This window comes from Pipistrellus hanaki, assembly GCF_964339955.1.
Source record: "Pipistrellus hanaki genome assembly, chromosome: 4".
Taxonomy (NCBI): domain Eukaryota; kingdom Metazoa; phylum Chordata; class Mammalia; order Chiroptera; family Vespertilionidae; genus Pipistrellus; species Pipistrellus hanaki.
In genome coordinates this window covers 100,200,208-100,213,142 of record NC_140506.1, presented here as the reverse complement: position 1 = coordinate 100,213,142, position 12,935 = coordinate 100,200,208, and the positions used below count along the sequence as shown (strand labels likewise).

General features: G+C 52.3%; 1 protein-coding gene across 1 annotated transcript in view; it reads right to left on the bottom strand.

Moving 5' to 3' along the window:
- The window catches only part of SCNN1B (sodium channel epithelial 1 subunit beta), a 47,841-nt gene that overhangs the window by 28,252 nt on the left and 6,654 nt on the right, over nt 1–12,935 (bottom strand). The window contains exon 2 of the mRNA XM_084882733.1: nt 7,992–8,089. The gene's annotated coding sequence lies outside the window, so the exon portion shown is untranslated. The remainder of the gene's footprint in view (nt 1–7,991; nt 8,090–12,935) is intronic.

Below are 12,935 nucleotides of genomic sequence, written 5' to 3'. Positions count from 1 at the left end.
GTTCCTTCCACGTCTCAATGTTTCCCAGGCTCATCCACGTTGTAGCCTGTAGCAGTGTTTTTTAAAATTGCCAAATAATGTTCCCTATTATGGATGTGACACGTTTGATTTATCCATTCATCAAGTCGTGGAAGTTGGCTATTATGCTACTATAAACATGTGTGTGCACGTTTCGCTGTGGCACTTTCACTCCTCTTGGGCATATTCCCCGGCGTGGGCATGCCCTGGATCAGGTGTAGGTCTCTCTGTCCAGCCGTTCGAGGAGCCCCCCCCGCGGTGCATGGGGTTCCAGTTCCTCCACGTCTTCCAGCTCTGCCAGTGGCCATTGAAAAAGCCGTCCTAGTGGGTGTGACATGGTGCTTTTCTGTGCTTTATTTGCTTTTTTCTGATGACTCATGTTGTTGACCATCTTTTCATGTGTTATTGGCCAATATAGTCATTAAAGGGCCAGTAAATCTTTGGAGAAAAATGCATTCAGATCCTTTGCTCATGCATTTTAATTGGCCTATTTGTCTTTTTTATTGCCAAGTTCCATATATGTTTATTTTCCATATATGTTCCTTATCAGATGTAGGATTTGCAAAGATGTTCTTCTGTTCTGTGGGTTATCTTTTCACCTTCTTGAGTGTGTTCTTTGAAGCACAAAACTTTCTAAATTTGATGAAAACCAATTTGTCTATGTTTCTTTTGTTGCTCAAGAATTGGTATTATTTTAAGAATCCATTGCCTAATCCAAGGTCATAAAGGCTTATTCTTACTATCTATTCTAAGAGTTTTAAGGTTTTAGCTTTTATAGTTAGGCCTTTGAAGTAATTTTTGTTTGTGGAGTGAGGTAGGGGTTCAACTTGATTATTTTGCATTCGAGAGCCACTTGTCCTAACACCAAGACTATTCTTTCCCCATGTAATTGCCTTGGCATCCTTATGGCTATTTTTTAAAATTACTTATATTAAATAAAACCTAAGTAAATGGCAAGATACACCACGTTCATGGGTCAGCAGACTCAATATTGTTAACATGTCAGTTAACCCCAAATTAATCTCTAGAGATAATTGTGTCTTAATCAAAATCCCAGCAGACTTTTAGCAGACATCAATAAGCTGTTTCTAAAATTCATATAGAAAAGCAAAATAACTAAAATAGAAAAAAGCACATTGGAAAAGAAGAACAAAGTTGAAAGACATATAGCATCTGGATCAAGACTCACTATCAGGCCAAAACCGGTTTGGCTCAATGGATGGAGTGTCGGCTTGGGGACTGAAGGGACCCGGGTTCGATTCCGGTCAAGGGCATGTACCTTGGTTGTGGGCATATCCCCAGTAGGGGGTGTGCAAGAGGCAACTGATTGATGACTCTCTCTCATCGATGTTTCTGACTCTCTATCTCTCTCCCTTCCTCTCTGTACAAAATCAATAAAATATATTTAAAAAAAAAAAAAAAAAAAGACTCACTATCAGGTGTAATAATCAGAACAGGTGATATTGGTGCCATGGCAGACCTATTGACCAACAGAATGGGAACAGGGTCCAGAACCAGGTGCCAAGGTACTTTAATGTAGGAAGGATAGTCTTTTCGACCAGATGCTGAAACAAATGGATGTCTGAAGAGGAAAAGGTGAATTACAACCCCCAACCCCACACTATAGACAAACATTAACTTAAAATAGATCAGAGACTGAAACACAAGAGCTTGTGCTGTGGGCCACACAGGAGGAGGACAGGGAAAAGCGCTGTTTAAGGCCGGTCACTGAACCATGGATTAGAAAAGGAAAGAACCTGTAAGGTGTGCCTAGTTAAAATAAAATCTTACCTTCAAAAGACACTGTTAAAGCATGAAAGAGGAAGCCACTGAGAGAAAATATTTGTAATAACATGTCTGGAAAAGAGTCTGTGTGAAGAATACATAAAGAGTCCTGAGAACTCGATGAGAAAGCAAGAGGCCCAACCAAAATGGGCAACAGGTTTGGAAAGACAGGCAGAAGAGGGTGTACGAATGGCCTTGAGCACATGGAAAGATGCTTCACTCATTACTCACTGGGGAATGCAAACCCTGAGCTCGCAGAGAGGCGCCTCCCCCCCAGGCGTGAGGGCCAGGCTGGCGAGCGCGGGCAGCCATCGGAACTCTCCGACGGGACTGGCTGGAGCGCAAAATGGTGGTCACTTTGGAAAACAGCTTGGCGGTTTCTCATAAAGGTGTGACCTAGCAATTCTACTTTTATTTACGCCAGAGAACTAAAAATATGCTCAACATTTATTGCAGCCTTATTCATGAATAACCCCAAACTAAAAACAAGCCAAATGTCTACCAATGAGTGAATAAATAAACAAACTGGGGCATATGCAGACCACGGAAAACTCTAGCAATGAAAAGAAACCGAATATTGGAACATACATCCTGTGGATGGCATTAACAAATCACTGCTGAGTAACCGAAGCTGGGCACAAAGATTCCTGCTGTCTGACTCCATTTCTACGAAGCCCCGGAAGAGACATTCTCATGTTCAGGGACCAGAGAGGCCACTGAGGCCCTGGGCCTGTGAGCAGCGGGCTGACTAGAGAGATACATAAGGAGGCCTTGGAGGGGATGAAAATATTCTACATACTGAGTGAGACGTTTAATTGGGTGCATATATTTGTAAAATTCCATCAAATTCTATACCTAAAATGGAGGTATTTTATTGTATATAAATGATATCTGAATAAGGGTTTGACCAAATACTTAAATCCATTGCCATTTTGAAATTAAGATTTCACATTAAAAAAAAAAATCTAGATTTTCTTTCTCTTTTGAAAAATCAGAACGACCTGAGGACTGTCCCCTGTGGTGATATTCTGCTGGGGCCGCGCAGCGCTGCCTGCCATCCCCCGTCTCCCGCTCCCGTCTTTTCACACACAGCCCACTCTGCCCGTTCTCTGTCCCCTGTGACATAGGACCTAGCGACCCTTGTCAATCATAGGTTAGATGCTTTCATTAAAATCCCTTGTACTTACTGTTGTACCAAAACCTCAATTATCCAAGGTTATCAGGGAATAAGTGTGTGGGTTGCAAGATTTTTACAGTTAATTGAAGGTTTGCTGGAAAGTGGATGTGACTCCGGTGATTAAAAAGTTGTTCACGGCCCTAACCGGTTTGGCTCAGTGGATAGAGTGTCGGCCTGCGGACTGCCGGGTCCCAGGTTCGATTCTAGTCAAGGGCATGTACCTTGTTTGCAGGCACATCCCCAGTACGAGGTGTGCAGGAGGCGGCTGATCGATGTTTTTCTCTCATTGATGTTCCTACGTCTCTATCCCTCTTCCTTCCTCTCTGTAAAATTCAATAAAATACATTGAATTTTGGCTCTATCCACTGAGCCAAACCAGTTAGGGCCGTGAGCATGCATAAAACCTCTGTGAGCTCAAAAGAATGCTGAGAAAGGAAGACACGAGTGTTACCGATAAGCAAACGTCATTAATAAACGGGCCCACGCAGGGTGCTTCCTGTATCTGGGGCACCAGCCGCTCGTACGCTCAGTACACGCTTCCCTTACTGCGCGGCTGCAGCGTCCCGCTCACATGCAGCGAGGCCTGCTTTGGTGCAGCCCTTCGGCTTTGATGAACTTATTTTTCTCTTCTTTTCCAAAATTAGTTTCTTTTATTTTTTCCATCTCCTTTTATCCCCTCTGCGAAGGGGCGTAAGGGAGGACTGTGACAGAGACACACGTGGCCTGCTAAGCCGACACTGAGCTCCCTGGCACTCGGGGGGGGGGTGCGGGGGGCGGGGACCAGGCCCCCTGTGCCCGCGGACCCACAGTAAACAGAGAGGAGCCTTTGAGACGGGTTTGCCCGTCAGCTCTGTAAGCTTACGTTATTCCCTCCCAGCACCTGCTAACTCAACGTTTCCGACCATCAGTGACTGGCATGCCGCCTTCACGGTTCTTGCTGAATCCCTATAGCACTGTATCGTTATTTACTAAACGGCTCACGTACCGCGCAGATGGGCGCCCCCGGCCTCTGACAGCCCCCTCCCGTGAAGGACCGGAATGACTCAGGTCCTCGCCGGGGCACACGGGGTGACGGTGGGGCTGGGGCCAGGCCATGAGGGCCCGGCTCCGCCGTTTCCTCAGGCAGGGCTCCAGCCATGACCCACACAGGCTGGCTGTGGGTCTCAGCTGTGCCCTGGGAGAAGAGTCCCCGGGCCGAGGCGGAGCGGCTTCAGGGAGAGATGGGTGGGAAGCGCCGGCACAGGGCCTGCGCGGCCTGGGCCACAGCAGCGGGACGTCACCATTTATGCCAGGAGCAGAGTCGTCCAATGGCCCTCCCACCGGGCTGTGAGGACTGGCACTCACGGGGCATGGCCGGCCGGAGATGTGGCCCCAGGCTCGGCCCCTGTGGGACTGGTCCTTCCCTGGCCAGAAACCCCGCCATCCCTGTGTCTCCAGTGTCCCCACGACCCCACGGCCGGAACTGGCTTCCCCAGGCCCCTCCTGTGAACGGCTCTCCCTACGCTCCCGGCTCCCGGCTCCCGGCACGTGGACGGCCCGTGGGCGCTGGCCTCCGAGAGAGCACTTCACACTCTCCCAGCAGAGGGGCCGGCGAGGGGCCTGCAGATGGAGGCCCCCCCCCCCCCCCACCGAGGTGCCCTGGCCCCTGCGTCTGCCAGGTGCTGGGCCGGGAGAGCACAGCGCGGAGCCGTGACCGGCGAGGAGCCCTCACTGTGGTCCTCAGAGGCCCACCCCACGCCCTGAGTGCTGCCCAGACAGCCCTTCCTCCCGCCGATGCTGAGCTCCTGGGAGAGGAGGGGGGCGGGCAGGGCCGTGCTCTCCTCCTCTTCCTTCTTTACAGCCTGGATCTGGTCCTCCCGTGCCATCACTCTCCCTTCCCCCAGGCCAAACGAGGCCATCTTCCCCAAGAGCTGAGCTTTGGACTTGGGATGAGGGGCAGGAGGGAGCGCAGGCCCTGAGTGCGGCCAGCTGGGCGAGGAGAGCAGAGATCCGCATGATACAACAGGAGCCGCAGGGGCACAGTGAGTGGGCGGGCTGCCCCCATCTCCACCCGACCTGCCAGGCTCCCTCTGGTCAGTGCCCTCGGCCTGGTCCCGATGGAAGATGCGGGATGATGCCAGCAGGTGCTCAGAGCTGCTGCGGGGGCAGCACTGGCCAGCCCTGCAGGGAGTAGGAGCAGGCACCGGGCCGTGGGAACCTGGCCTGCTCTCTGGGGTGACACCGCCCTGCCCCCTCTCCCCCCCAACCCCCGTAGGCTCGGCTGGGAGCTCAGCGCACCCCACACCCTCGCCCCTCGGGCGCTGTGAAAAGCAGGCCTGGGAGGGATGGCTCAGCAGCACTCTCATGGGGTGGCAGGCTCCACCCCTTAGGGGTGTCCAGGGCAGCCGATGGCTGTTTCGCTTTCACATCGGGGTCTCTCTCTTCCCTTCCCCTCGCTCTAAAAACATCAATTAAAAAAGTCTCACTTCAAAAATTAACGCTTGCCGAAACCGGTTTGGCTCAGTGGATAGAGCGTCACCCTGCGGACTGAAGGGTCCCGGGTTCGATTCCGATCAAGGACATGTACCATGGTTGCGGGCACATCCCCAGTGGAGGGTGTGCAGGAGGCTGCTAATCGATGACTATCATCGATGTTTCTAACTCTCTATCCCTCTCTCTTCCTCTCTGTAAAAAATATATATTTTTTAAAAAATTAACGCTTAAGTTATGGTGCAGGTGGTGACCTGAGGCCCCCGGTTCAGAGGTGTTGCAGGAGCGCCGGCCTGGAGCTCAGATCGTGCACCTGCGCTGGCTGCTGTTCCCAGTTCCTCCGGGCCCCTGACCAGCTCCCCCGGGAGGGAATCCTGGGAGCTGCCGCTGAGGGCCTCCGGCTGGAGGGCAGGCCGGGGCCGGGCTAACTCTGGCGCCCGGAGACGCACCGTGGGTGCTGCCTTCGTGATCTGGGCTGCAGCTGGGTACCAATTACCCTCCCTGACTCAATGCCATCCTCCATGGTGACTCACTCTTATTTTTACTTAAAGACCTGCGTGAGCTTTGTCCGAAGCAACAGTGTCCACAGAATGGCAGGTTCGAGGTTACAATTATGCATGTTTCCTAAGGCAGCACAATCACCGCAGGTGAGAGGCGGCTGCCAGCGCTCCATCCAACCCCCTCCGCGTGCCACGCTGCTCAGGGAGCCGTTCGCGAGGTCCTCCCGGCTCCGCACGCCCCGGGCGAGGTAACCACCTTCCACCGCGGCCCCAGGGCGGCCGCCGTGTGGCCCCGGTCCCCCGCGCGGGGCCAGGCTGTGTGCTTACAAAACCCGTTCTGTCGGTTCCTCTGCCACCAGCCTGAGATTACATCAGCGCCATCCCAGGAGGCACTGACACACGGCCTGCACCGACCCACAGCCCCTGAACTCCCCGACATCAGGCGTGGCTGCCGGAAAAACCTACGTGGGAATGGCCCTTTAAAGGGGAGACAGCACCCGCCTGGCCGCTGGCCAACGGGCTACGCCCCGGAGGACCGTCCTGCAGGCCAGGTGCTCCCGGTCTGTCACTTCCTGTTCGACGGCGGCCGGGCCATCACGGCTGGAAAGGCGACCACACCTCGTGCAGTGACACCCTCGCGAGGCCTTCCCTGCTGGACTCCTGGGGGCGGGCAGCAGGCTGCCAGGGCACACGTGACCCGGGGCCTGAGAGGGTGCTTCCCCGTTTCTGTTTAAAAAACCGGCTTATGTGCAGAGGAAGAACCGCCTGCACGGGGCCACGCAGAGGGTTACACGGTGGTCTCGGTGGGGAAGGGCCTATGGCTGTTTACCTGTGGTTCGCAATTTTCTACAAGGCCCAGATATTGCCTGTATGGTTAAAAAGTAATGAAGGAGAAGGTTGTTTTTTATATCAATCCGGAAAAAAGTGAGATTATAGCTTTATGGGAAAAAGGACTGTCAGGGACGATGGTGGTTAGGCACCCAAAGCCGATATAATTGATTAACCAAGGTCACCCCAATTAGTTCAATTAGAAACGAGTGTAGGGGTCTTAGCCTTGAGCTGCGACTTTAGGGGAGGGGCGGGCAGTGCCGGAGGGTTGGGACCAAGTGTCCAAGGGGCTCTCAGAGAAGTTCAGGTCAGAGGACTCTCCAGCTGGGTTCTAGCATTTGCAAGTTTTCCAAAAGCTCGTTACTTTTATAAAAGTTAAAGCCTTGCAGAGGGGGTCCAGGCCAGCCGGGAACTCGGCGGCCTCTGCAGCGCCACAGGCTCCCAGGGAGGCAGCTTCCGGGGGCGGCAGCTCCGAGCGCTTTCCCGGCTCCCACCTGCACACCCTGTTGACAGAGCCTGGGAGCCGTGTTCGCTTCCTTGTTGCCGGACGCGGCTGCTCCGGGCTTCTAATGGACGATTGCGTTCACGTGGGGGCAGCCCGCCCCGGCCGACGCCAGGCGCCATGCATCGCATCCCAACGGCGAGCACTCCAGCCCACGGCCCGCCCTCCCCGGCGTGCAGGCGGCCACTTGCCCGGGTGGGCGGTGTGTTGACAGCTGGTGGGGAGGAATGTGGCCGGTTTCTCCCTCCCTCCCTCCTCCCTCCCTGGGAAGGCTGGAGGCGACTGAAGGGGAAAGTGTGTGCCAGGCCTCGAACAGGCCATGGGCGGGGAGTGGGGGCGGAAGAAAGAGTCAGAAAAATCAGGCCGCCCTGGTAAAATTTTGAGGCTCACGCAACAGGTCCATTGATTTGCATTTGCCACCAGGAATCACGAGGTATTCTACTATTATTCCTATTATTCACATGCGAGCTTCAGTCAGACCATCACAAGGGCTCATCTGTAAATGCCCGCCTCCCTCCCCCTTCCTCCCCCCCTTCACACACACACACACACACACACACACACACCCGCTCCCCACCGCCCGGCCTGCATTGTCAGGAAGGGCTGAAAGGGGCTAATGCCCGCACAGCGCTGGCCTGGGGTGGTGGTGGGGTGCTGTCCTTGCGGGGGAAGGCTGGAACCGTGCAGGTGGCCGCTGGGCGTGCGCACTCACCTGCGAGGAGGCCTCGGGAGGGAGGGACGGTGCTGGCAGGGCGGTTCTGGCTCAGAACGGAAAGCTTCGAGCCCGCTGGCCCGGTCACGCTTCTGTGTCTGCGGAATAAAGGACGAGCCTCAGCTGGCTTTCAAGTGTGGCCCCTCATTCCTCTTTAAAACAGGGCAGTGCTTAGAGCGTGGGCTTAAAGCCAGTCCTCACTCACTGCGCGGCTGTGGAACCCGCTGACCCTCTCTGGGCCCTGGCTTCCCGTCGGTCCAGTCAGGGGAAAGCAGTACCGACTTCATTTCCAGCCCCTCCCCCCCCCCCCCATCCCGAATGGAAGTCACCCTGTCATCCTCCTCCTCCCCCGGCCCTCGCCTTCGCCCTGTGGACCAACTCCTATTTCACTTCCCTCTGTGGCAGACCGTGGCTATTTACACCCCTGCCTAATCCGTGCCACTGGGTGGGGAGGCCCCTGGGTTTCCCAATGCGGAGTCTGGAACTCGCACACAGTAGGTGTTCAGTAAGCACGCCTGGCCTTCAGGGCTGGGTGGGGCAGGGCTGACATTCACTGCTAGCCTAGGTGTGGTTTCGAGGGTTGGTTCTGTTCAGAAATCTTTCCTGGTGGAAGGCCTTTTGCACAAACATTCCAAATATCGCTGCCCTGTGTGTAGGGGTGGCACCTGCTCTCCCTCCCTCCACCTGCCTCTTGGAGCTCAATTGTGTCCCCAATTCATATGTTGAAGCCATAGCCCCCAGGACCTCAGAACTGACTGACTTTGGGTCTTTAAAGAGATGCTAAAGTTAAACGGGCCAACAGGGTGGCCCTAATCTAAGGTGACCAGACGTCCCGATTTTGGCGGGACAATCCCGATTTTTAACAATTTGTCCCGCATCCCGTGGCATTTTAAAAAAGTCCCAGTTTTTGGAAAGAATGCACAATAAGCTAGGGAACTAGGGAACAGCGGGAGAACCAGAAGGGAATAGACGGTTTTCGGCGGCCATGTGGCTATTTAGTCAGGATATGAATTTTATATTATTTTTGTTAATTTTATAATGTTAAACTTTAATAATAACAAATAATTGTTGAGAACAGATTATTGAGAACTGCTTATCAAAGTTCGCATGGTTGATCAGTTGTTAGAATTTGACCACCACTGTTTGGACTTAATGAACAATGGCATTTTTGGAGATTGGCAACGACGAAAACATTTTGTAACTGTCTCCAGACGATATACATCGTACTGCGTGTTAGTAAGCTAGTTAAACAAGTGATGTCATTACAAATCAGCTATTCAGATAATTTAGGTAAGTAATTTATTTATTTATTTCTTGAATTTAGCAGACAGTACTCGTATTATTTATACGAGTATATTTTATAGTGGCAGCAAAAAGTCTAGCGCCGGCCTTGAAAGTGACACTTATGACTTATGTTAGGGCAAATTCAGAGGAAAAATAATACAAGTTGATATTGTTATTATTTAAAAAGAAATATAGAATTAAATTAAAATAATTTTTAAAATATAGTTACTTTATAAGAAATTAATTTAATTTACAAACTAAAATATGTTCATGTAATTATGTACCTACTTACTGATTTTAAGTAATATGTATATAATAATTTATTATATAATTTTAAACTATTTTTTTTTAGATTTTTAACATAATGAGTAAGAAAAGAGGAAGCAAATTCAACGATGATCTAAGAAGTGAATTTCCTTTTATTAAAAAAACCAAAAGTGATTACATGGTAAAATGTGAGAAATGTAATGGTGAATTTTTTATTTCACACGGCGGGAAGAATGATATTTTAAAGCACTTGGAGACATAGAAACATAAAAGATATTTAAATACTGCTGCATCATCCTCCAAAATACAGGATTGTTTTTGGAAAACAACTTATGGGGACCAAGAAAAGAAATTAGTGCTGAAACCGGTTTGGCTCAGTGGATAGAACGTTGGCCTGCGGACTGAAAGGTCCCCAGGTTCGATTCTGGTCAAGGGCATGTACCTTGGTTGCGGGCACATCCCCAGTAGGGGGTGTGCAAGAGGCAGCTGATTGATGATTCTCTCTCATCGATGTCTCTAGCTTTCTATCCCTCTCTCTTTCTCTCTGTAAAAACTCAATAGAAAAAAATTTTATATATATATATATATATATATATATATATATATATATATATATTTAAAAAGAAATTAGCATTAGCAGACTTATGTCTTTTCATGCTATTAACATATAGACCACATTTTTAATCAAGACCCCCCCCTCCCCCACCCTGTCAATGGTGTCCCGCTTTACCAATGTTAAAATCTGGTCACCTTACCCTGATTTGACCTGACTGGCCTGCTCACAGAAGGGGACATGTGGACACCCAAAGAGACACCGGAGGGGTGTCCTCTCCAGGAGAGACCATGAGGAACAGCCAGAGGCGGCAGCTGCAGCCACAGAGGCCTCAGCCTCCAGAACGGTGAGGAAAGTTTTTGTTGGTTAAGCCGCCAGTAGGGGTACTTTGTCATTGCAGCCTGATTGACTGATAAAAGCTGTAATAAGAGCAGGAACCAGAGGCATGAGGGTGAGCAGGGGGTGAGGAGAAGGGAGGCTGAGGACCTCCCTCCCACGTCTAGAACGAGGCCAGGCCAGTCAGTAAGTGCCCAGACCCCTCAGGATGATTTCTGCTTGGGGGTGAGTCTGTTTTCCCCTCCCGACCAACCGACTCCGTGTCCTTCTACAGAAACACACTCCATATTTAACTGCCCACCTTGCAAGTCCTTTCCCATTACCAGGTTAAAGGCAGTCATACATGGCACCTTAAACCTATTATCATTGTTACTATAGGTCTGGTGCACGAAATTCATGCACTGGGGCTCATGGGGTCAGGGGTTCGGGGGGAGAGGTCCCCTCAGCCTGGCCTGCACCCTCTCGCAATCCAGGACCTTTCAGGGGATGTCTGACTGCCATTTTAGACCTGATCCCGCAGGGATCCCTGTGAAATTGGGTCTAAACTGGCCTTCGGACATCCCTCTCACAATCTAGGACTGCTGGCTCCTAAATGCTCACCTACCTGTCTGATCGCCACTAGTCAATTACCTGACTGCCTGATTACCCCTACCCATTCTCCTGCCTGCCTGATTACCCTTAACCACTCGCTTGCCTGCCTAATCTCCTCTAACCACCTCCGTCTGCCTGGCTCATCACCCCAACCACTCGCCTGCCTGCCTGATCGCCCCTAACCGCTTCTGACTGCCTGCCTGATCACCCCTAACTGCCTCTGCCTGCCTGCCTGATTGAATCAAACTACTTGTTTGCATGCCTGATTTCCCCTAACCACCCTGCCTGCCTAATCACCCCTAACTGCTCCCTGGGGGGTGGGACCAGCCAGGGCGAGGGGCCGTGGTATTCTGATCTCTGGTTGCTCTGGTCATCTCACCATTTTGGTTGCTGGGATTTTATTATATAGGATTTGCCTTAGACAAAGAGTGAGAGTTCAAAATTTTTTGTCCCATATGGAGCAGTGGCCCCTGGACCATTGATCCACAGCCTCTGCCAAGCTCCAGGCTGTGCCCCAGGATCACTCACACACACACACACACACACACACACACACACGTGTGCGCACATGGATACTTGCATGCATGCACACATTGGGCCTTGCACGCAGCTGCTCTGACTCCATAGGTTGAGTTGGGTTTGGTGTCTACATATACATTTTAAACCAGAGATCTTTTAAAGAAGTGTTCATTGATTTCAAAGAGGAAAGCGGGGGAGAGAGATAGAAACATCAGTGATGAGAAAAGTATTTGATTGGCTGTCTCCTACACGCCCCCTACTGGGGATGAGCCCGAACCCAGGGCATGTGCCTGACTGGGAATCAAACCCTGAGCAGGCGCTCACCGTGGCTCACAGGTTCATAGGTCTACGCTCAGCCACTGAGCCCCGCTGCCTTGAACTTCAGCAGAGTCTGCTGCTTGGGCAGCACTGAGGCCAGGCACCGTCGGTCCTCACGGAGCTGCTGCTCTTTCAAGCCCCAGCGCCAAGGCCACTCTCTGAGGGGCCCACTGGCCCCAGGCCCCTGAGCACCCAGCCCACGGCCCCATCTATTTTCGCTGGAGAACCAACTCTGTCAGAGACCATCTGATCTATTCTGGTTTCCTGTCTGTCCCCTCCTCCAGACTTCACACTCCCCATGGCGTGTGCTGGCTTCTCATCCCAGCAGCACTCCAACCCTACAGCATATCAGAGCACCCTAGCAGCACTCAGTACTGTCTCCCACAGCACCCTATAGCACCCCGGCAGCAACCCAGGGCACCCACCGGTAACCCAGGGCACCCAGAGCACCCAGGGCACCCAGAGCACTCAGAGCACCCAGAGCACCCAGGGCACCCAGAGCACCCAGAGCACCCAGGGCACCCAGGGCACCCAGAGCCCTCAGGGCACCCAGAGCACCCAGGGCACTGAGAGAACCCAGAGCACCCAGGGCACACAGAGCACCCAGAGCACCAAGAGCCCTCAGAGCCCTCAGAGCACCCAGGGCACCCAGAGCACCCAGAGCCCTCAGAGCCCTCAGAGCACCCAGGGCACACAGAGCACCCAGAGCACCCAGAGCCCTCAGAGCCCTCAGAGCACCCAGAGCACCCAGCAGCAGAACTCCTCTGTCAGACAGGAGCCGCGGCTCACAGGTGGCCCTGCCAGTGCTGGCCCTGCCGCTGGGGCTGAGCTGGGTCCTGTCAGGCTCAGAGAAGCCGGGAGAGGACAGGCGATGTGATGAGTCCAGGAGAGGGACGGCGGCAAGGCTGTGCGTGTGTCAGACCCGGACTGTGCATGGGAATGGTTAGGGTGGCGAGCTCTGTTCTGCTGTGTAAATTGTTTACCTCAATCAAAAACTTAAAAGGATGAGCCGACCATAAAAACCTGGCTGCTTTGTCTCTCTCTTCTCTCCTCCCCCTCCCTTCCTCTCTTCCTAA